General features: G+C 48.4%; 1 protein-coding gene across 3 annotated transcripts in view; it reads right to left on the minus strand.

Moving 5' to 3' along the window:
• LOC105472660 (claudin 14) overlaps positions 1 to 23,422 on the minus strand; it is a 46,900-nt gene that overhangs the window by 15,522 nt on the left and 7,956 nt on the right. The window contains exon 1 of one of the 3 annotated variants that reach the window (XM_011726115.3): positions 4,047 to 4,644. The exons of the other annotated variants lie outside the window; for them this stretch is intronic. The gene's annotated coding sequence lies outside the window, so the exon portion shown is untranslated. Of the gene's footprint in view, positions 1 to 4,046; positions 4,645 to 23,422 lie in introns of those variants that run through there. 3 annotated transcript variants of the gene reach the window in all.

Genomic DNA, 23,422 nt, shown 5'->3' on the forward strand with positions numbered 1-23,422 from the left:
CTCTCCCCCACCAGGTGATTCTGATGTGCAGCCAGGTTTCAGAACCACTGGCTTATTTATTTCATTAAAAATTATTTTATTTTATTTGTATTTTAGAGACAGGTTCTCACTCTGTTGGCCAGGCTGGAGTGCAGTGGTACGATCATGGTTCCCTGCAGCCTTGACCTCCTAAGCTCAGGTGATCCTTCCTTCTACCTCAGCCTTCCGAGTAGCTGGGACTACAGGTGTGAGCCACTGCACCCAGCCCCACTGGCTTCATTGATGTAACTTTTATTATTTTATTTTTTTGAGACAGAGTCTTGCTCTGTCGCCCAGACTGGAGTGCAATGGCATGATCTCAGCTCACTGCAACCTCCGCCTCCTGGGTTCAAGCGATTCTCCTGCCTCAGCCTCCCCAGTAGCTGGGATTACAGGCGCACGCCACCACACCCAGCTAATTTTTGTGTTTTTAGTAGAGACAGGGTTTCACCATGTTGGCTAGGCTGGTCTCAAACTCCTGACCTCAAATGATCTGCCCGCCTCGGCCTCCCAAAGTGCTGGTATTACAGGCATGAGCCACCACCGTACCTGATGTAACTTTTAAAGGTCTTATTAGGAGTTTAAAGAGTCCAAAACGGTATAACAGAGAGTCATAGTTCAGATGTCTGTTCTGCTGGGCCTGCCTGCCGACTGCAGGCTCTCTTTGGGATCTCCTGAGATGGGGACAGTTGTGCTTGGCCTGTCCCTGCAATATTGTCTCACCTACCCCTAAGGCTAGGCTCTCCCACCGCCTTTGTCTAAGATTCTCTTCTCTAGTTACAATCTTATCTTCCCTCATGTGACCCTGCACCCCTGTCTTCTGCCATCTAGAAAAAGTGTGTGTGTGGGGTTTCCTTATTTATCTTGCTGCCATCTGGCTCTTACCTTCCCAGAGCCCCATGGAAGCCTGTTCTTACAACCTGGGTCCTCTTCCTGGGACCCCAGTCCATCGTGGGCACTGAGCCTCCCTCACTGTTAATCTTGGCCAAGAAGTTACCCCACAGGCATTTATATTTTCATGGATGACTTTTTTTTTTTTTTTTTGGACAGAGTCTTACTTTGTCACCCAGGCTGGAGTGCCATGGCACAGTCTCAGCACACTGCAACCTCCACCTCGCAGGTTCAAGCGATTCTCCTGCCTCAGCCTCCTTAGTAGCTGGGGTTACAGGCGCCTGCCACCATGCCTGACTAATTTTTGTATTTTTAGTAGAGACAAGGTTTCACCATGTTGGTCAGGCTGGTCTCAAACTCCTGACCTCATGATCCGCCCACCTTGGACTCCCAAAGTTCTGTGATTATAGGCGTGAGCCACTGCCCCCAGCCCATGGATGACCTTTGAGAACAAATCTCCTCCTGGCCCAGGCCCTAAAGCATACACTCACAGTGGTGAGAACATGATTGGGTCAGTCTTTCAGGAAAGCCTGTGATACTTTGATATAAAGACATTTAGAATTAATTGGGTCAGATATGAGATTTCAGATTGCAGAAATCCTTGTGTAAGCAAAGGCCTTGCAGATAAAGTAGTGCATGGCGGGTGCAGCTTAGCCTTTAGACATATACACAGTGGCCAGGTTGTGCATTTGCTCTGAAGAGTACCAGGCTCTGTAGGTTACCTTTGCCTGCTCTCAGGACTGGCTAGATAATTTGCAGAACCCAGTGCAAAATGAAAATACAGAACCCCTTGTTCAGAAATTATTAAGAATGTCAAGATGGCGTCTGCAGAACATCAAGCCCAGTGCAAGCCTTTCTGAGCACGGGGCTCCCTGTAACTGCACAGCGCACGTGCCCATGAAGCTGACCCTGCCTGTTATGGACATGCCAGGAACTGGACATTGGGTTTCCCCCCTTAAAACAATGAGTGCATCGAGTTAGGATGTGGGAAGGAACAGAGACAGTCTTGCAGTGTTCTGTGGAATCAAAAATATGGTTTCATATGTTTACTTTTCCTTCATTTAAGTGTAGCCCTGATGTCTCTGCGAATATCTGCCATGGAAGAGCCTTTTGAAAGCAAAGCTCTTGCTGGTCTCCTGTGCCCAAGAGTGGCCGCCAGTGGAAACAGACCTGGTGTTCTAAATCTCAGTTTTTGTTTTTTTTCTTCTTCCAGGAAAGCTGTAGACGAGCATGTGCACTTCCAGGCCCGGAAGAAAACAGCTTCCTCCGAGTACCTTGCCTCTTCGCACAAGGCGCTCAGCTCAGAGCTTCCCCTAACCCTGGCAGGTCCCCCCGATACTTCTCTTGGGAATGAAGTGGACAAGGTGAGTGAACGAGCCTCAGCTTCTCCCGTCTTTCTTTTCACAGACTCACCCCACAGGGAGAGATGAAGGAGGCCGTAGCAGCTCAGGCCCAGGAGCCCTCCAAGCAAATGGCCTGGACTAGAAAATTCCCCACACGATGTTGCTGTTGGCCACTCAGTGAAAAGTCCTTGGCCCTGGCAGCCACTTGTCCTGCAAATGGTGTGAATGAGGAATCCACAGATCAGCGGGAAGGAGGAACGTTTGAGTTTGAAAACGCCAAGAATCATTCCTGAGCTGGCAAGGCTGACCACCTGCATTTTAAAAATACATCGGTACTAGCCTTGAAAACAGATTTTCAGACTTCTTGTTCTGTGTAATGAAAGATCTTTTTCGATAGATAGGCAACAGAATGATTTTTTTAAAAACAAAAATGGACATATTCCATTTTATTGATCTTTATCTAAAAAAAAACTAAGTGGAAAACAGGAAATATTTAATAGTGACATTTTTTTCATAGCACCAAAGGAAGAATCTATGTGTCTTCCTTTTTATAGATTTTTCTGTAGATGCCTTAAGAAGCATTGAACCCATTATACAGATGGGTGAATAAAACACAGTAAGCTTGAGATTTGCAAATCAGATTGGAGCCAGATAAGGATGGGGGCTGGTGCTGGCTTCAAGTCTGACTAATCTTGGGCAAGCTACTCAGCCTATTACTCACCTGACTGTCTACATTGGAATAGCTCCTCCCCCAGAGACGTCTAGAAGATGCTGAGATAATATATGTAAAAACCGACAAGCCCTTTGGGAAGGATACCAGCACATGCAAGGCGTATGCTACTGAAGTTTTATCGTCCTAACAGATAAGCCCGTCCCCAACTCCAGTGAGTGACCAAGAGACACAGGCATGAGCACTGAGCCCAGATGACAGCATCTTTTCACAGCAGACCCGGACCCAGCCCCTGGGTACGCGCAATGATGAGCTGTCCTCTGGTTTCCCAAAACTTCAAAAATGAAACCCAGTGATCAAGAGATGTCTGGCCTTGAACACTGCAGGAATTAAAGCCAGCACCCAATTAAAGCCAGTGAGGACAGCACTCCAAGGTTGGGGACCGTCTCAGGACACTAATCCTGGTTCCTTTTCTATTTTGCCTGGGTCCCTCCTGCCCATCCTGGGAAGCGGTGGCAGCTGTTGGGGATGTGGGGCCCCAGGTAATTGAAGGATTAGCTCATGTCTCAAATTGCATGACATTCCTCTTCAGCACCATTGTTTTACCCTTACTGAGAGAGATCTATCACTTTCCCACCCCTTCTGCCATGCTAATATGTGTCTGTGTTGGAGGGCAGAGGGGTATTTAGGGAGGAGGAGAATGTTCCGCCTGGCCCTCTTTGCAGAAAAATGAGGGATTCCCAGCAGACAGAAGGGGGCAGTGGCGCCAAGCTCCCGGAGCTGACCCGTGGCCTCAAAACACTCAACAGATTCAGTCCTTGCTCCCAAGCAGGCCTGGTAAGTGATGAAAAGAGTTCTGCCCAAACTCTCAGGAACCGGATTATTGTCCTTCCTGGCTCATTAGGAGCCTGGCTGCCCTCCGGCCGACTGCGTGGGGTCCTCTGGGGGCTGCCCAGCCCAGCCTCCAGCTGTCTTTCCTGCAGGGGCCAGCACAGCCAGTTCCCCTTGGAGAACGCTCCAGGCCGCAGGCATATGCAACGGACGGGGCTTCAGGGCTTCCAAAACAGATGACTGTCAACCCCAACCCTGCCCACCCCACATCCACAGCTTCACCCCAAACTCACATGCAGAAAACCTCGAGTCCCATCTTCCTGTTCAGGTCCCTTGCCAGCCGGAGCCACTCTGGAGCCTGGCCGGACTCCAGCTCCCATGTACAAGAGGACTCAGCCGGAACGCTGCCGCCCTCCTGCCTTCCCTCTTCTGCTGACCGGACGCTTCCAGGCCGGAGTATTTGAGAGAAAATTGCCTAGACAATTATAGTGTTCCTTAGAACGGCCTGCGTGGGCACACGTGCCACTTGCTTAACTAGCATGAGAGGAGGTGGCTTGGCCAGAGCAGACATTCAAGACCAACCAGAAATGTCATTTCTGCCCTGTGGAAAAAAAATGCGCAATACACCTGAACCTGGGCATCTCTTTCCTAACACGCCCTCAGGATCAAGCCTCCCCTTCCCAGCCTGGCAGGGTTGCAGGGCGTCCAGAGTCCAGCCCACGCCTGCCCAGGCTCTCGGCTCTGGGTCCATTGGCTCTTCACACTCACTTCCCTGTGTCCTGGAATTGCCTGATTCTTGTAGATTACTAAAAACGCACAGCTCATTCCCTCCTGCGCCCTGACCACCTGCCCACAGCGACTGTGTCCTCCTCTGAGCCACCACCTGGCGGTTGTCCCCACACAGCTTTGGGTTTTTCTGCTATTGAGTGACTCAGCTTCTCAGCCTTCAGGCTGCTATGGGCCCTAGATGCATGCTGGTCGATTCCGATCAAGGAGCAACTGCTTTTGTTTGTTTGCTTTTTTCTACAACTACAGCTGTGAGTGATTCGGGTGGTCTGTTGGTGGAATGTGGAGCTGGATGGGCTGAGGAGCACAGAGTGGAAAGAGGGACAATTTGCTATGAGTTGGAGATAAGAGACGTGGCATACTGTGAAGCCGGTGCTGATGGAAGAAGGTGGCTTTCTTGGAAGGTCAAGACATTTTCTTGAGAGCAATGTCCAGGAGGGCTGGGGAGAGTTCTTCCGGAAGTGAAGGCAGCACCTGAGGGTGGCTGAGGGAACTGGGCAGGGCTGGGAATGCCTCCAGCCCTTTGAGGAGTGATTCTATGATTAGGAGATGTTTGGCCTTGAAAATTGCAAGAATGAAATCTCTTGGTGGGAATGTGTAGCCGAGAGCCAGCACCCTGAGTGGCTCCAAGGTTTGGGGACGCTCTCAAGGCACAAATCCCAGTTCCTTTTCAATTTTGAAAATCACTGTGGGTGATTCTGGAATTCAAAAGTGTGCTGACAGCCATGGATTTAACATGACAAGCATTTCCACCCCGTACTCGCTGAGCCCACCGCAGATGCTCCAGGGCCAGGGACTTACTTGGGCTTCTGTGTGTCTTCCATAGCTTGCATCAATCCGCCAGGCTCCGGTTGGTGCTTAAAAAAAAAGATGCAGCAAAGGAATCTGGTGTGGATGAGTGCTCTGGGCATGGACTGGAAGCCTGGCCCCTGTGTCCCTGGCAATGGGACGGTGAAGGACAGAAAGGCAGCACATCTAGTAGTGTCAGGAGCTTGGAGCAGGCACTTGGAAGCATCTGTTAAATGTTATTGATGGAGGATTGACATCACCCACACCTGCATAGCTTTTTTGGTCTTTTCTTTGGAAGTGAACAGTCACAAACAAAAACAACTTTGGTTCAGGTCATTTACAAGCCCAGATCCTCTATCCTTAGAGGTTTCCCACCAGATATACTATTTCACTATCTATGCCAGGAAAGTTACGTAAAACCACGTAGAATTTTACCTGACAACGAAATAGACCTTTTCGTTAGATCCTCCACCTCACCTAAAGAAGTTACACAGGCTGAAATGAAATTGTTAAAGGAATGAACTAACTTGGAGATAGAATCATTGCCTTTGCTGAAAAACATTTTAAGAATATGGGAATATGTAGGGGTACTAGCATAATAGTAAAATGTGCCCATATTATCTATAATTTTATGCTGGGCATTTAAAAAATTATTTTTTATAACTTTGCCTTTGAGATGATTTGGTTACAAGTTCATAACATTTAGTTTACAACTGGCTTTGATTTATTGGCATTCATTGTGTATTAGGATACCCCACAGGGAGAAAATATAAACTCCAAATTGCTTTAAAATATTATATTTTTTAGGGATATTATTCTATGACAGTGAATGAAATGGACATAACGTTCCATTTTGTAGATATTTCGTGAAACTTTCATTAGTCTTGATTTTCTTTGGAACAATTCATTCCTGTTCTGGGCTGAAGTATGAAAATTCCCTGCCCTGTGACCCTGGCCCAAGGCTCCTCTTGGATAAAACAGTGTTTCCTGGACCAGAGGGCAAAGTCACAGAAACACAATGTGATGAGATCTAAATAGAAAGGTATTGATTTGTTCTTCGTTCATCAAACAGTTATTGGACTCCAGCACGTATAAGTAGCAGGGAGCCTGGCTAGCACTATACCTTCCCCTCCCTCCTCTCATAGTCAGGGCCACAGGCACACATAGAGCCAGGGAAAATGAGGGGGTAGGGAGGCTGGCCCCGAGGCTCCAGCCCCTCTCTCCCAATCCTCTCCCTGAGTGGGTGGGGGACTCTTCTGGCTCCTCCAATTTCCATCGATGTCTGCCCTTGGATCGGTTTTTAAACTCTAAGGTGTAAATGAATCATAATGGCTCAACATTTTGTCCCTCCCAGGAGGTACTTTTAAGTCTAAGGAATAAAGATTTAAAAGTAAAACTTTGAATGCCAATCGGGGGTAAGTGAGGATTTGGAGGAAGGTCTTGAGCATTTTCCTAACACTCCTAAAATCATCCCATTCAGTTAGGGCAACAACTATCCCGATGGGTTGGGTACGATGGAAGTTAGTCAATGTTTCAAAGGATGGATGGATGCATGGATGGATGGATAGATTGACGGATGGATGGATGGATGGATGGATGGATAGATTGACGGATGGATGGATGGATGGATGGATGGATGGATGGATAGACAGATCACCTTTATTTTAATCTCAACTGGTCTTTGAAGCTTGATTCATTTTTTGATTTCTCATGGAGCCACGCTAGGGTCGGACACATAGGAAGTTGGCAAAAGTTTGTTGACTAAATAGATTAATGAAGGGAAAATTATGTATGCAGAGATACCTGGGGTTTGGGTTACCGGTTTGGGTTCCCTTTGATTTGAGCGATATACATGCTGACAACTTGAGTCTGCAGTTAGTGGATCCTTAGCTAACTTGCTAGAGAAAAGGTCGTGGTAAAACTTGACCTTGCTCTATTCATCAACAGCATATCCTGTGAAAGTCACTACACTTCCATGAAAACCTTGGTGCTAGGCCTACGATATCTTTGCAGAGGTCTGACCTAAGCAGACTCCTTGTGTTAATAGTAACAACAATCACAGTGGTCCTGAACACAAAGGCAGCATTCATTGTGTGCTAGCTATGGTTTTAAGCATATTACGTCTATTTACTAATTTAATCCTAGAACAACTTTTGCTTTAGGTACTCCTATTAACCTCATTTTATGGATGGGAAAGAGACTGTGAGAAGTGAAATCACCCGCCCAAGGTCATACACCTGTAAGTGATGGAGGCAGGGTGTGAACCCAGCACACTGGCCTCACTTTGTGGGCTCCTACCACTACACTGTCTCATGTTACTACCCTGTATCCATTTCCAGGATGAACTGGCAGCCGCAAGTTCTCCCCAAGGCCTCACTGCAGCCCTTGCATCTCGGCATCAGCTCCTTGCACTGCCCAGGTGGTGGTGTTTCTGACTCGGGGTCTGCATCTCTCTCTGCACCACTGGGTTCAGAGGCCCTGAGGAGCGAGCCCGGTCCAGGGCTAGCTTCGCAGTTCATAACCCTTGGGCAAATGTTACAATGGGAGGGCTGCACAAATGCATCATTTGGTTTCAAACCATGGGTCTCTCTGAGCAGGAATTGCTGGACTGGGCCCCAGAAAGTTGCTGACCCTTTGTCTGGAGTCACAGGGTCTGTGTCCAGTGAGGCCTAGAGGTCACGTGAGGTCCAGAGAGAGAGAAGCACAAGGCAGCTGCTGCCTCTGAGGCCTCATAGGAGCCATGCAGTGAATGAACCAGGGTTTCTTCTTTCTCCATGGCAACTAGGAGGGCAGCTCAGCCTTGGAAAAGGATCCTCCATCTTTGGTTAAAAGAACGGTGAGCCCAGGTTTGGTAATGATGTAGCTGTGTGAGTTGATGGATGCAAAGTGCCCGGCTTGGTGCCTTATCCATCGTAGGTATTGCCGAAGGAGAGCTTTGGTCCCCCGTGCCTGGAGAGGGCTGTTGTGGTTTGTGGGTTGGGACCTTCTGGATTCCCGGCATTGATAATGGCACTATGTGGGGTGGGGACCTTCTTGCTGGAGGACTCCTTCCCTCCCTGCTGGTGACACAGGCAGGAAAAGAAGCAGGAACTAAGCCAACTGCAATAAAGAAAGAAAGAAGCAGCTTCAGAGCCTCCCTTGCCCTGTAAGAAGCAAAGGGGGACAGGGCCAGATACGGACCCACTGCAGGGATGGGTAGTCTCCGCCCTTCTCTGAGGAGGATGCAGGGCTTCCGGCCCCACGGGGGAGGGCAGGGATACAGGAACCTAGACTCATGCTCAGACATGGTCTGGATTTAGAACTGTAGGCCTTGGGGCCGTTTTTTAAAAATAGACCCTTTCCTCAGGAAAATCCCACAAAACTGCCCCAAAGATGAGTGAGGTAGGAAGAGTGTGAGCCCCGTTGGCGCTTCAGAGCCAGATGGGCCAGGTGGATGCCAGTGCAGAAGGTGATCTTGCCCTTGGGTTGGATGGTGTGTAGCTTGGGCAGGATACGGCCGGTGTCTGGAGTGAGTGTGGTCAGCACTTCATAGTCATTAGCCAGTGTGATGAGGGCCATGTTGTTCTCAGGGTTGCTGCAGGTTTTGTTTATTTTATTTTATTTTATTTTTTGAGACTGAGTCTTGCTCTGTCACCTAGGCTGATGTACAATGGTGCAATCTTGGTTCACTGCAACCTCTGGCTCCTGGGTTCACGCCATTCTCCTGCCTAAGCCTCCCAAGTAGTTGGGACTACAGGTGGCCGCCACCACACCAGGCTAATTTTTGTATTTCTAGTAGAGACAGGGTTTCACCATGTTGGTCAGGCTGGTCTCGAACTCCTGACCTCATGATCTGCCCACCTCGGCCTCCCAAAGTGCTAGGATTACAGGTGTGAACCACCGCGCCCAGCCTGCTGCGGGTTTTGAATGACATACTATGTTGCAGCCAGGTAGGTAAAAAGTCCCCATTCCACACATACTCAGTGTTTTCCACACACACCACAGTGCTTTCCAACACCATCCTGCCATCTTCCTCCCTCTCATTTCTTGAGATAATCCTTCATGCATAATTTGGGTTAATAGTGCCTCATAGTCTACTTAGAAAGAATCAGATAGAATTTTGTTTAGTAAGGAAATTTCCAAATAGAGAATAGGAAAGTTAACTGATGGCAACGTATTAATAGAGAAGATCAGTGAGGAAATGAATTAAAGAGGTTCCTTTTACACTTTTCTTCTCTGAGGCTAGGTACACCTTAGCTCAGGTTGCAGCTTCTTTGGTGCTGTCAGAGCATAGTTGGTATGAAATGGGAAGTTTCTGAAAGTCAGATGACACATTTGTGAAACGCAACCTCACTGTTATCTACCTGGAGCCCATAATTTAGCTGACAACAATCTCAGCAACAGGCATTTCAATGTGGTCCTGCATTTGCTAATTGCTGGTGTGTACTCAGGACACTGGAAGATTTAACCTTTTGGATGAGACAGACACCAGTAACTTCCCAGCTGAGCTTCTCAGGAACGAACTGATGAGAAGTGACATCCAAAAAACTATGTCTTAAAATATAAAGAGATAAAAAGAATGAAGTAGAGACTCAAACAGGTATTTGCACACTCACATTCATAGCAGCATTATTTGTAATAGTCAAGAGGTGGCAGCAGTCCAGGTGTGCACTGAGAGATGGATGGATAAACAAAATATGCTGTAACCACACAATGGAACATCCAGCCTGAACAAGGAAGTTCTGACACACGCTCCAACACTGATGAACCTTCAGGACGTTCTGTTAAGTGAAATATGCCCATTGCAAAAACAAATACTGTGATTTCACTTTTCTCTCTCTCTCTCTCTTTCTTTCCCTCCCTCCCTCTTTCTCTCTCTCTTTCCTTCCTTCCTTCCTTCTTTCTTTCTTTTTTCTTTCTTTCTTTTCTTTCTTTCTTTCTTTTCTTTCTCTCTCTCTCTCTTTCTCTTTCTTTCGTTCTTTCGTTCGTTCTTTCTTCTTTTCATTCTTCTTTCTTTTCTTTTTTCTTTTCTTGACAGTCTTGCTCTGTCACCCAGGCTGGAGTGCAGTTGCGGGATCTCGGCTCACTGTAACCTCTGCCTCTTGGGTTCAAACGATTCTTCTGCCTCAGTCTCCTGAGTAGCTGGGACTACAGGCACGCACCACCACGCCCAGCTAATTTTTGTATTTTTAGTAGAGACAGAGTTTCACCATGTTGGCCAGGATGGTCTTGATCTCTTGATCTCGTGATCCACCCTCCTCGGCCTCCCAAAGTGCTGGGATTACAGGCGTGAGCCACCGCGCCCGGCCTGTGATTCTACTTTTATGAGATACCGAGTATAGTGAAATTCATAGAGACAGAAGGTAGAATTGCGGGTACCAGGGGCTGAGGGCGGGGGGATGGGGAGTTACAGTTTAATGGGTGCAGACTTTCAGTTTGGGATGAGGAGAAAGCTCTGGAAAGGAAAGGTGGTGATGGTTGCACAATATGCATATACTTAATGCCACAGAACTATGTACTTCGAATGCCTGAAATAGTACATTTTATGTTATGTATGTTATACTACAATAAAAAATATAGAAAGGGCCGCGCACGGTGGCTCATGCCTCTAATCCCAGCACTTTGGGAGGCTGAGGTGGTCAGATCACCTGAGGTCAGGAGTTCAAGACTAGCCTGGCCAACATGGTGAGTACAAAAATTAGCTGGGTGTGGTGGCATGCATCTGCAATCCCAACTACTCGGGAGGCTGAGGCAGGAGAATCACTTGAATCTGAGAGGCGGAGGTTGCAGTTAGTCGAGATCAAGCCACTGCACTCCAGCCTGGGCAACAGAGTGAGTGAGACTGTCTCAAAAAAAAAAAAAAAATATATATATATATATATATTTTTTTTTATATATATATATATATATATTATATATATATATATATATATATATATAGAGAGAGAGAGAGAGAGAGAGAGAGAGAGAGAGAACATCCAGGACCGATATTAGCCATTCTGAATTGGACTGCCCCCTCAAATGTGGTCTTGCAGCTTTCCACTTGTTTAGGAGTAAGGAGTTTTATTGGAATAAATGTTCTCAGCTTTGCCAATGACTCTGTGAGGGAGCTATTATCACTGCCAGGCATCACATCCAGTCCTCACAGCTGGCCATAGGAAGATCTGGGCCTCACCTGGGCCTCCCATCCAAGCCCCAAGTTCTTTCCTCCCCCAGTAGCCAGCCAGAGCCACCAACCCTCCCTCAAGCCGTCAGAGAAGGCAGCTGTGATGAGCACTGAGCCCTCCACCAGGAGTTGTTGAATGAACAAGTATGAATCTCAAACACAATTTTCTGCAAGGTCTTTTTCTCCACTCCCAGGCCCAGTTGTATCTCTTATGGCTGAGGGATCGGGATGACTTTGCTGCGGCCTGGCTAGACGCGCTTCTCTAGATTGCCATGGACCAGGCAGTCTAGCGGTGAGGAAGTCAGAGGCTCCAGAGACACTTAGATATCATCAGATCCCCTCCCAAAGGGAGAAGAACGCTCTGTTTTATTTCATTTTATTTAACTTTATTAATTTAATTTTTAGAGTCAGGATCTTGCCCTGTTGCCCAGGCTGAAGTTCAATGGCTTGATCATGGGCCACCGCAGCCTTGAACTCCTGGGCTCAAGAGATCCTCCTGCCTCAGCCTCTCAAAGAGCTGGGTCTACAGGTGTGAACCACCATGTCTGCTAATTAATTTTTAAATAAATTTTTTTTTTTTTGAGACAGAGTCTCTGTCACCCAGTCTGGAGTGCAGTGGCGTGATCTTGGCTCACTGCAACCTCTGCCTCCTGGGTTCAAGTGATTCTCCTGCCTCAGCCTCTGGAGTAGCTGGGATTACAGGCGCCTGACACCACACCTGGCTAATTTTTGTATTTCTAGTAGAGACGAGGTTTAACCATGTTGGCTGGGCTGGTCTCAAACTCCTGACCTCAAGTGATCCACCTACCTCGGCCTCCCGAAGTGCTGGGATTACAAGTGTAAGCCACCATACCTGGCCAAACTTTTTTTTTTACTTATAATTTTTTGTAGAGATGGGATCTCCCTATGTTGCCGAGGCTGGTCTCGAACTCCTGGCCTCAAGAGACCCTCCCACGTCGGCCTTTCTCTGACTGTTCAGTTTGATCCACATGGAACCAGGTTTGCTTGCACCCTCCTCACCGCTTCTCCTTTCTGCTCCTCCCAAACACAGGAACATACTCAGATATGCATCAATGTGCACATGCGCCAACATGTGTGGGCACACACATGCAAGTGCACAGACACCCACACACACAGCCCTGGACACACACACATTGTTTTCTCGAAATCACTTTTGGCAGCAGCAGAGCCAAACCTTTCCAAAGGCCAGAGAAAGGCCTTAATTTGCATCATGTTAACTCGGGAGGCTGCATCTCCTCCGCTGTTTTCAGTACAAAACATGAGTCAATGGCATTCCTCAACCCTCACCCCAGCAAATTAATTAGCGCCAATATGATTAAAGGGCTCAGCTCTGGTGCAGAAACTAGGGTCCCCAGATACCCTGATGAACTTCACTCACAGTCTCTTTCCTAAGGTTTGTGCCCTAAAACAAGGCACTTACTCACTGTGTTCAGCTCTTAACCTCAAGAACTTCCCTTCCCAGCTGGGGACCTCTTCCATAAAGGAGTTAGCAGAAAGCAAGAAGCAACACACAAAGCTTTCAAAAGCAAAATGGTGAGGAATGTACTGTGTGTCAGCGAGTCAACGAAAATAAGAAAGGGGGCCTGATGTCAAGCTTCACACGATCATTTTAATTTCCGAGTACTTTTTGGGTCTTTTCATGTTGGCTTCATGGAAATTTATGTTTGCCGAGAAGACTGTATTTGCTACAGGATCTCGCTGTGTTCATTTAGCCTGGTAATAAAAACCATCTGCCTGAAATCCTTTTTGGAACAAGGAGGGGTATAAGCAAATAAGCAAATGGTCGTAAAAGATCCGGAGAAGGGTGGGGCTGTTTCAGGAAAGTGGGGAGCCTGGAGTGCATGCCTCAGGCCTGGCGACCGTAGGAGGCCGGGGACTACTGATGGTCATGTGTGAGGCTGCACAGCTTTGCCGGTAAATATGGTGCATGGGGGGAGGACAGGTGCATGTGCACAGGCACCCCTCTCTTCCCGAGCACTCACTCTGGGCTGGGGTCTCACCGCTGGGGTAAGAACAGTATCATGATGCATTAAGTCAGGAGTCCTTGAAGTGGGTTGAAGAGTGTCCCTGCAAAACTCATGTCCACCCAGAACCTCAGACCATCTCTGGAAATAGAGTCTTTATGGGTGTGATTCAGTTAAGATGTGGCTCAGTGTGGTGGCTCATGCCTGTAATCCCAGCACTTTGGGAGGCTGAGGAGGGAGGATCGCGTAAGGTCGGTAGTTTGAGACCAGCCTGGGCAACACGGCGAACCTCTGTCTCTATAAAAAAAGGCAAAAATTAGCTGCAGGGCATGGTGGCGAGCACCTGTAATCCCAGCTACTTGGGAGGCTCAGGCAGGAGGATCTCTTGAGCCTGGAAGGTGGAGGTTGCAGTGAGCATTGATTGTGCCACTGCACTCCAGCCTGGGTGATAGAGCAAGATGCTGTCTCAAAAACAAAACAAAACTAAACTAAAGATGAAGTTATACTGGCCCTAAATCCAATGGCTGCTGTCCTTACAAAAAGAGGATCGGCATAGAAGAGGGAGGACAGCCACGTGACGACAGAGGTAGAGATGGGGGTGATGCCACTACGAGCCAGGAAAGGCCAAGGAGACTTGGAGCCACCAGGGCCTGGGACCAGCAAGGAAGGGGCCTCCACTAGAGGCTTCAGAGGGTCGCGGCCCTGCCGGCACCTTGATTTTGAATTTCCAGCCTCTGGAGCTGTGAGAGAATGACGCCGTCTGTAGAAGGAAGCTCTCAGAGTCCCCCTTTCTGCCTGGGAGTTCTGAGCCATTGTGTCTTTGTGGGGAGAGACGGGTCAGACAGTATCGCAAAGAAGCCCCTCAAGCTCTTGGCCTTTAAGTCAGGCATTGAAGTCCAAGAGTAGAACAGAACCAACCTTGAGAGAATATTGTTGAGCCCATGTTTTGTTTACCGGTTTGTTTTTCTGCCCCTCTGGGAGGAGGTCGAGACTCCTAGGCTCAAGGAGGCAACAGGGCAGCTGCCCTGAGAGCAGCTGTGAGGGTTTCAGAGGGGCCTTCGTCCTGTCCTGCTCTCTGGGTCCACCCTACAGATGGGGGTGTCACCACAGGAGTCCCGAGCTGGGGTCTGTGAGTAGAGAAGGCTGCTCTTCTGCCTGCCCTGGGAGGCAGGGCGTGGAGGAGAAACGGCAAGACACATTAAGCTTTCTTAATGTGGGTTCTGATAACATAGGCTCTTATGTTCTCAGCAAGACAGTGTTCTTGTAAGCCAGGCTTTGGTAAGAGATAATCTTCAAGGTTCCTTTAGCTCTGATTACCATGTAAAGACCTAGGCCTGCAGGTCTGATCTTTGAGGTTCTTATAATCCAGAAAACTCAGGACACTGCATGCCAGTGTCGGCTTCAAGGAGCAAGGGAAGTCCAGTCCTGCCAGTCCTGGGGTATGAGGAGGAGGAGGCAGGGTGAGGAAGGGGAGCCGAATGGCCGCACACTTGCCACAGTCTCTCCTGCAGCTAACATTGTGGAGCGGGAGCCTCTGCAAAATGGGTTTTTTTTCTGCCCCCTGCTAGGAAACATTGGAGGAGGCCCCATCTCAGTATGGGAGTGCGGGTGGGTATTGAAGGAACACACGTGGCTGAAGGAAAGTGGGATGGATGAGCACACACTAGGATTCCTGATGCCCTTCATCTCCTCCATGGTGTGGAGGAGACCCAGGATCCTCATGTGTTCCCAAAGCGGGAACAGGGTGGCTGGGAGCCAAGACCTGGCTGGAAGCCAGTGGATGCCAAGAGCCCACTTTGGCCAGGATGGGGTGGGAATCCCACTAGATCTTGGGGGGATCACCATGGTGTACTTGGTCACACGTGAGAGCCCCCAAGAGCAGGACCTCAGGCTCTTCTGCAGGGACATCAGCTGGATTCACAAAGAATCCTGCTGGACACCTGCTGGGCAACAGAGGCTGAGGTCGGACTAGCCTCTGGCACAGACCGGGAGACAACTGCCTCTCCCAGGGGGACTGTGAGATTTCCTGCACACTGCTCGCCATGTAGGATATGATGCCAGGGAAGAGAGAAACAGGACTGATGAGACTGGAATCTACAAACACATATTTACCTAATAAGGCCTGTTTCAATCAAATAAGCTTGTTTCAAACAGAGAGGGCTGAGAGGATATTCCTAACAGATTAAAGTCCCCTGGGCTGCCCGTGGGAGAGGGTCTCAGGAGGAGGAGAACTAAAGAAGCTTCGTGGTCCCTGCACACTGGTATGTTCAAGTGAATCTGAGCTGTTACCGCCTTGGCATGAAAAGATGATTGTCAGGGGCTGAACTGTGTCCCCTTCCAAATGTATATGTTGAAGTTCTAGCCCCCAGTGCCTTAGAATGTGGCTGTACTTGGAGATGGAGTGTATAAAGAGGTGATTAAGTTGAAATGAGGTCGTATGGGGGGTCCTGACCCAATCTGACGGGTGTCCTTCCAGGAAGGGGAGACAAGGACACAGATACATGCCGGGGGATGACCCTGGGAAAACACAGGGACAAGACAGCATCTACAAGCCAGGGAGAGGGGCTTCAGGAGAAACCCACCCTGTGGGTGCCTTGATCTCTGACTTCCAGCCTCCAGAACTGTGAGACAGTAAAGCCTGGTGTTTAAGCCGCTCTGTCTGTGGAACTTCGTTATAGTATTCTTGGCGGATGAATACAATGATTCCGCTCAAGGACCATGGGTCTTCCTGTGCATCCCTGCAGACATCTGTATCCAGAGGAGGACCACACAGGAGGCCTGGATGTTCCCAAACTTCCCTCAGAAACCTGCTGTTACCCAAGTTCTCTGGGCGGAGGAACTAATCCCCACGCACAGAAAGGGGAACCAGAGGCCGGGCTTGGTGGCTCACGCCTGTAATCCCAGCACTTTGGGAGGCCGAGGCGGGTGGATCACCTGAAGTCAGGAGTTTGAGACTAGCCTGGCCAACATGGTGAAACCTCTTCTCTACTAAAAAATAAAAAAATTAGCCAGACATGGTGGTGGGCACCTGTAACCCCAGCTACTCAGGAGGCTGAGGCAGGAGAATTACTTGAACCCGGGAGGTAGAGGTTACTGTGAGCCGAGATCGTGCCATTGCACTCCAGCCTGTGCAACAAGAGTGAAACTCCACCTCAAAAATAAATAAATAAATAAATAGGAACCAGAAAGTCTGATTGGATCAAGTTTTTCCTGAATTGACTGAACTTTGTTTAATTGTCAAGTTTAAGAACTCCATTATGGGGTGGGATGAAGGCTTGAGACAGAAATGATACTTAGTTATGGAAAAGGGAATTTGAAATTTTTTGCTGCCCACTTGAGTTTTGGAGTCTCAGGAAATCATACCGACTTAATCAGAAAAGCAGATGCTGTGATGCACGTTTGATCAGTGCAGATGCTGATGTTTACAATGAGCGGTTGAAAAAGCACCTTCCCTCCTGACAGTCTGGAGCTTGGGGCTACAGCCCCGGCCCACAGGCTAAGAAGCAAAGGTGATTTTACAACCCATGCACTGAGTTGGAGCGTGTTCTCACCCAGCAAAGTTCTTGTCCACTCAGAACGTCAGAATGTGACCTTATTTGGAAGCAGGGCTGTAGGTATGATGAGTTAAGATGAGGTCACAGTGGATTAGGGTGGGCCCTACACCAATGCTACTGGTGTCCTTATAAGAGCAGGGGAGACCCAGGGGGAAGAGGGTATGTGAAGACTGAGGCGTAGATTGCAGCTGTAGGGCAGGGAATGCCGGGGATGGCCAGACCCCACCGGAAGCTGGAAGGGGCAAGGAAGCTTTCTTCTCTAGACCTTCAGAGACAGCATGGTCCTCCCGGCACCTTGATTTCAGAATTCTGGCTTCCAGAATTGGGAGTAAGTTTCAGTTGTTTTAAGCCACCTAATTTGAAGTGCTTTGTTATAGCTGCCCTAGGATGCTAATATACTGTGTTATAAAAACCAGGGTTTCTGCCAGGTGCGGTGGCTCCCAAAATGCCTGTAATTCTAGCACTTTGGTAAGCCGAGGAGGGAGGATCATTTGAGTCCAGGAGTTTGAGACCAGCCTGGGCAACATAGTGAAACCCCATCTCTACAAAAAAATACAAAAATTAGCCGGGCATGGTGGTGCACACCTGTGGTCCCAGGCACTTGGGAGGCTGAGGTGGAAGGATCTCTTGAGCCCAGGAGGTTGAGGCTGCAGTGAGCCATGATCACACCGCTGCACCCCAGTTAGGGAGACAGAGTGAGACCTTGTTTCAAAAAAATTCAGGGTTTCTAGAGCCTGTGCTCTATATGAAATGATTTAGAACCTTTCTTCTAGGGACAAATTCCTCCAAATGTAGAACCAGGCAGGAGATTTAGGCACAAGAGGTTCCCAGGGTGTCTCCACCGAGCATCCCCTGCTCCCCATTTCTAGTCTAAATCAGATGACATGGACGCCTGAAAGCAAATGCTTGCAAATCACTCAGGATGCTCTCCCAGCCAATGGAGAAGAAAGCAGAGGAAGGAAGGAAGGAAGGAAGAGAGGCGGCAGTCACACAGGCTCTCTTTGCTTTCCAACAGGAAGGGGTTCAGGGTCTGTGTTCTTTTCCCTTCCTTTCATATGGATCTTTTTTTTTTTTTTTTTTTTTTTTTTGAGACGGAGTCTCGCTCTGTCGCCCAGGCTGGAATGCAGTGGCCGGATCTCAGCTCACTGCAAGCTCTGCCTCCCGGGTTTTACGCCATTCTCCTGCCTCAGCCTCCCGAGTAGCTGGGATTACAGGCGCCCGCCACCTCACCCGGCTAGTTTTTTGTATTTTTTTTAGTAGAGACGGGGTTTCACCGGGTTAGCCAGGATGGTCTCGATCTCCTGACCTCGTGATCCGCCCGTCTCGGCCTCCCAAAGTGCTGGGATTACAGGCTTGAGCCACCACGCCCGGCCCAAATGGATCTTTCATATCTCCAATAACTCTTATCTTTCAGCAAACTCCAGCAGGCCCCAAATGAGCTGAGAAAATATCCAACTTCAAAGGTTTTGCACAAATCATCGTAAAGTCCTGACCTAAGCCTGGGAAAGCCGGAATGAAGCCCAGAAATCACTCCTTATTTCATCACCGTTTAGCCAAGACACCTTTCCCGTCCACAGGTCACATCTGTCACTGCCCCCTTACTGCCCCCGCCCAGGTCCCAACAACCTTGAGATACCTGCATGATCCACCCTCAAAGCAATGAGTTAGGAGCCGCGCTCCTGGTCCTTGGCCGGTAGCTTTAGTGTTATTCCGGGGGGCTGCGTGGGGGCACCTGCGGGGGCTGCCCCGTGAGGGCTGTGGTTTAATTTCCTTTGCTACTTTCCTTAGCTCTTCAGTCTCAGTCTTAGCCACTAAACTGTGTCTTGGCCACTGGTGGTGACAGCACAGGGTGACGCTGTTGTCAGGAAGAGGAAGGTGCTTTTTCTTTTTTTCGAGATGGAGTCTTGCTCTGTTGCCCAGGCTAGAGTACAGTGGTGCAATCTTGGCTCACTGCAATCTCCACTTCTTGGGTTCAAGCGATTCTCCTGTCTCAGCCTCATGAGTAGCTGGGATTACAGGCACCTGCCACCACACCCAGCTAATTTTGTATTCTTAGTAGAGACGGGATTTTGCCATATTGGCCAGGCTAGTCTCGAACTCCTGACCTCAGGCAGTCCACCTGCCTCGGCCTCCCTAATTGCTAGGATTATAGGCATGAGCCACTGCGCCCAGACAGGAAGATGCGTTTGTGAGCCAGGACAATTGTGAGTGGAAATAGAAGAAAAGTAAAATAATAATACTAATAATGCCTTTTCTCTGGTCCTGGAAGATATACATGAACTTGTATTTTACATGTCTTGTCTGGATTTAGCTGTGAAAGACCAGTAGACCAACTGGTGGGAAAAATACTTGCACAGCAGCAGGTTGGTTGAATAAAATAAGAGATTTCCAGTCTCGGATTGGATACATGCACTTAATATCAGCAGACATGCTGTGAGTATAAGCCTCTATAAACTGAGCACTGTTGCAGGCGATGGGGACGTGGAACTGGGTAGGACCGATGGCTAAGCTCTCTTCCCTTCCACCCCAGAAAAAATGCACATAGGAACTGGCTGTGGCAGACAGCAGCCTACAGAAAGGTGGGGGCACCTCTCAGCTGGCCTTCAACTCCTATACAGACACGGGAAAACCAGTCTCGGTTCAGGTTTAGGCTCCACTGGCTGCGTTTGCCTGGACACCATCAGCCCTGCATGAAGGTGGCCACTGAGGGGCCCTCGTGGGGGCTGAAATCCAACCAAGCCTTGGTCCCTGTTTGAGTTGCCAGGAACTTGTCTCTTTTGTCTAGGTGGTTCGCTCAGCAAGGGTATTTTTTGTAATTCAGCCACCCAGATGGGGGTGCCTTCTTGCACTCTATCCACCTGGATGAAGCACCTTTATTTTCTAATTTGGCCAGTTGCAGGGCACGTGACAATCACTGATACGACAGAAGGGTAAACTTTCTGGGGTTGCATCTTAGGAAATTCCATTGAAGGAGGAGTAGAGAGATGATATCATTGACCACAGGACTCAAGAAATAAGCCCAGAGCACACATCGGTTTGGCGGGGACAATGAACCGTGCAACTGCTGGGAAACTGACCTTCAGAACTTTGATGTGAACGGGGCCATGGACTTCAGCTTTCTCCAAGGTTTTTTTCATTTGTTTGTTTGTTTTTTGGTCTCACTCTGTCCCCCCAGGCTGGAATGCAGTGGTGTGATCTCAGCTCACTGCAACCTCTGCTTCCCGGGTTTCAGCAATTCTCCTGCCTCAGCCTCCCAAGTTTTTCACTTGAAACCTGCATACACACAGCCTTTTTGTTTTATGGACTGGGTTCCTACAGAAGAGTTATTAGTGAGGGATTGAGTGCATTGAGGCTATTAGTACAAAGTGATCAAGATTAGAACATAGTGGCTTATCTCTGTTTAGAGTCTCTACAGTTGTTGCAAGGGGCTTGTTGCAACGTCCATTCCAGGGCCCCCACCCAGACCTACCGAATCAGAAATTCAGGAGGGGAGGTTAGGAATCTGTGCTTTTATGTCAGCCCCTGTTCCAATCCATGTGACTCTTATGCATTTTGAGGTTGAGATTCCCTGATTTAGACACGTAGACAATAAATACCGATTCTTGGACTACAGAGCCAAAGACAAATCGAGTGACATATTCTAGCTCATGGAGCCAGCTGGGCAAAGCCAGCAGGGATTTATTGCTCCTTAGATGATCAACGCTGCCACCAGGGCTGCTGTCATCTCCTGATGACGAGCAATGTTCTCACAGCATCAGGGGGCTGGTGGAGAAAATCAGGGGTTCTCCGGAGCAACCCCGGGGGCAGTACTGGGCCCAGAAGCCAGCCCCAGCCGCGCACACAGAGTCTACATGTCTCCCAACGTGAGTCCCGCGAGGTGGAGAATTAGAGCATGTTGTTCATTTATAATGTTTGCTTTGCTTTTGGAAACACCCTGGGGCAACTCAGGCCAGGTTTTCACTGTGGTGTTTGACTTGGCGTAGCTGCAAAGTTCCCCCTTTTTAGTCTGTTTATGGCAAGTTAGCACACGGCCCCATATCCAGGAGCCTAACACCAGACCCCGCAGAAATCAGGCAGTGTGCAATGAAATGAAACATTGGGAGGGCTGGGTCGGGCTTCCCTGGACCCGCCCTCTCAGCCAGGAGCTCGCCTGAGGTCAGGCTGGGCACGAGGCCACTGCAGACTTTGCAGCCTCAGACCTGTTACTGCAGCCCAAGGAACAGTGATGTCTCAGACAGTGACATGTCCTGCTGACCAACCACAGGGTTTGGAGGATAATTTCCCAGGAAGGAGATACATTCCATTATTATTATTATTAATTTTAGATAGAGTCTTGTTCTGTTGCCCAGGCTGGAGTGCAGTGGAGCAATCTCGGCTCACTGCAACCTCTGCCTCCTGGGTTCAAGCAATTCTCCTGCCTCGGCCTCCCAAGTAGCTGGGACGACAGATGTGTACCACCACACCAGGCTAATTTTTGTATTTTTAGTAGAGACGAGGTTTCGCCATGTTGGCCAGGTTGATCTTGAACTCCTTACCTCAAGTGATCTGCCTGCCTCAGCCTCCCAAAGTACTGGGATTACAGGCGCGCACCATCGTGCCCGGCTGATACATTCCGTTCTTTAGCTCCTTCTTTGCTTACACATTTTCTTTTCTTTTAACAAAGTCAACTCACTTTCAATAGGAAGTTGCCGATTCTTTTTCATGTTTACTCTTGAGTTTCAAATAGACACCACCTTATATTTTAAGAAGACTCGTTATCACTGTGCCAGCCACTTCATTTCCATCACTTCATTTCATCTGCACAGAACTCTATGCAGGGGATATGATTAGATCGCATTTAATGATGAGAAAGAAAACTCGGAGAGCTTAAATCAGCAGCCCTAGGTGGCCCAGCTAACACCTGGGGGCACAGCTCAGCAGCAGGTCTTCTTGGCGATGTGGTTGCTGCCTGCCTGGCTAATGGCCTGCCTCATCCTGAACCCTTCAGTGTCACCTTCATCTTTCCTTCTCTGCCTTGGAAGAGGAAAGGATGATGGCTTGTCTGAGGGCTGAAAGATTTCACCCACATCAAGCCCCATTTGCTTGAAATGTATCTGCCCAGTTTATATCAGCAACATGAAGAGCAAAGAAAGCTACCTGTTTATATTGCCACATCTGTAGGGCATTAAAATACATTATTAATGGGAGTTTCTGTCAATATCTCGCTTTTTTTTTTTTTTTTTTTTTTTTAGAAAAGTGAGACCATGATTGGGTTACACTAGCGTGAGTGGTAGAAACCAGGTAAAATCTGACCTTTGGTTGACCTTTGGGACATGGAGATGGTCATCTGACCCAGGGCAGGTCACATTCAAAGAGCACAGACAAGGTCCCCCTGAAGTCAGTGGGACACTTGGGCCTGAGACTGTGAAACTGAACTGGAACTTATGGGCTTTAGGGAACAAGCCTGAAAGCTCCTAAATCTCCTCCTTGAAGATCTCCTTCCTCCTGTTTTCCTTCGAGATCTTCTGCTGCTTTGACGTGGATGCCACCCCCTGACTTCAAACTCACATGTTCAACCCAGCGATGGGTGGCGACTGGGAGGCTCTGTTAGTCTCTTTTCAGCAGCCTGGCCCTAAATTAAAGGACCTATGGTCCTCTCTAGTTGAACACATCCCAGGCTCCCAGCCAGCCCCTGACCCTCGAGAGGGGTTGCTTTTGCTGGCAGGAGGGAGACAAAAGTGAACATATTTTAGGATCTTGTTACTAGGCCACAGGAAACACTGGATGGAAAGTCTTATGAATTTGAAAAGCCCGTTTTTAAAAAAAATCAAATCTAAGGAACCCAAAAGGCATTAAGCTATTGTTTAAACACAGACAGTGCCCAAACCCTGCACACTAGTTTGTAGAGGTTGGAAGAGGCAGGATGGAAGGGGTTAATGGTGCTATTCTTTCTTGAATATTCTGGAACACACCACAATGAGCCAAAAACAGTCAGAGGGAACCATCATGAGGAGCATTATGTTTTTACCTATGATTAACTCCAACATCCACAAGAGCTGAACCTCAGAATTATTATCTGAATTGTGCATACTGGGAAACAAGAGATTTGATGAGTTTAGTAACTTGTCCAAGATTACAAAGTTAGCAAGAGGTAGGGCCCAGAAATGAACAAGGTCCTTTCTTCTGCAAGCTGGCTCCCATGAAATACTATTCTTATGCCAGCTGAGGTCTGATGTGGTATCACATTATACTACTGCACCAGCTGGGGGGACAAGGGCATTATGCCATCTCTGTAGTATGCTTAGAGGTCTGTCCTGAAATTAGCAGAGTTCACTTACAGCCATGAAAAGGATATTCCGAGGAAACGATATCTTAGATTGCTTTCTTTCAGTGCATAGACATCACTTGAGAGGCTTCATGTTACTCAGACA

The sequence above is a fragment of the Macaca nemestrina genome, chromosome 4 (genome assembly GCF_043159975.1).
Source record: "Macaca nemestrina isolate mMacNem1 chromosome 4, mMacNem.hap1, whole genome shotgun sequence".
In the NCBI taxonomy this organism is placed as follows: Eukaryota; Metazoa; Chordata; class Mammalia; order Primates; family Cercopithecidae; genus Macaca; species Macaca nemestrina.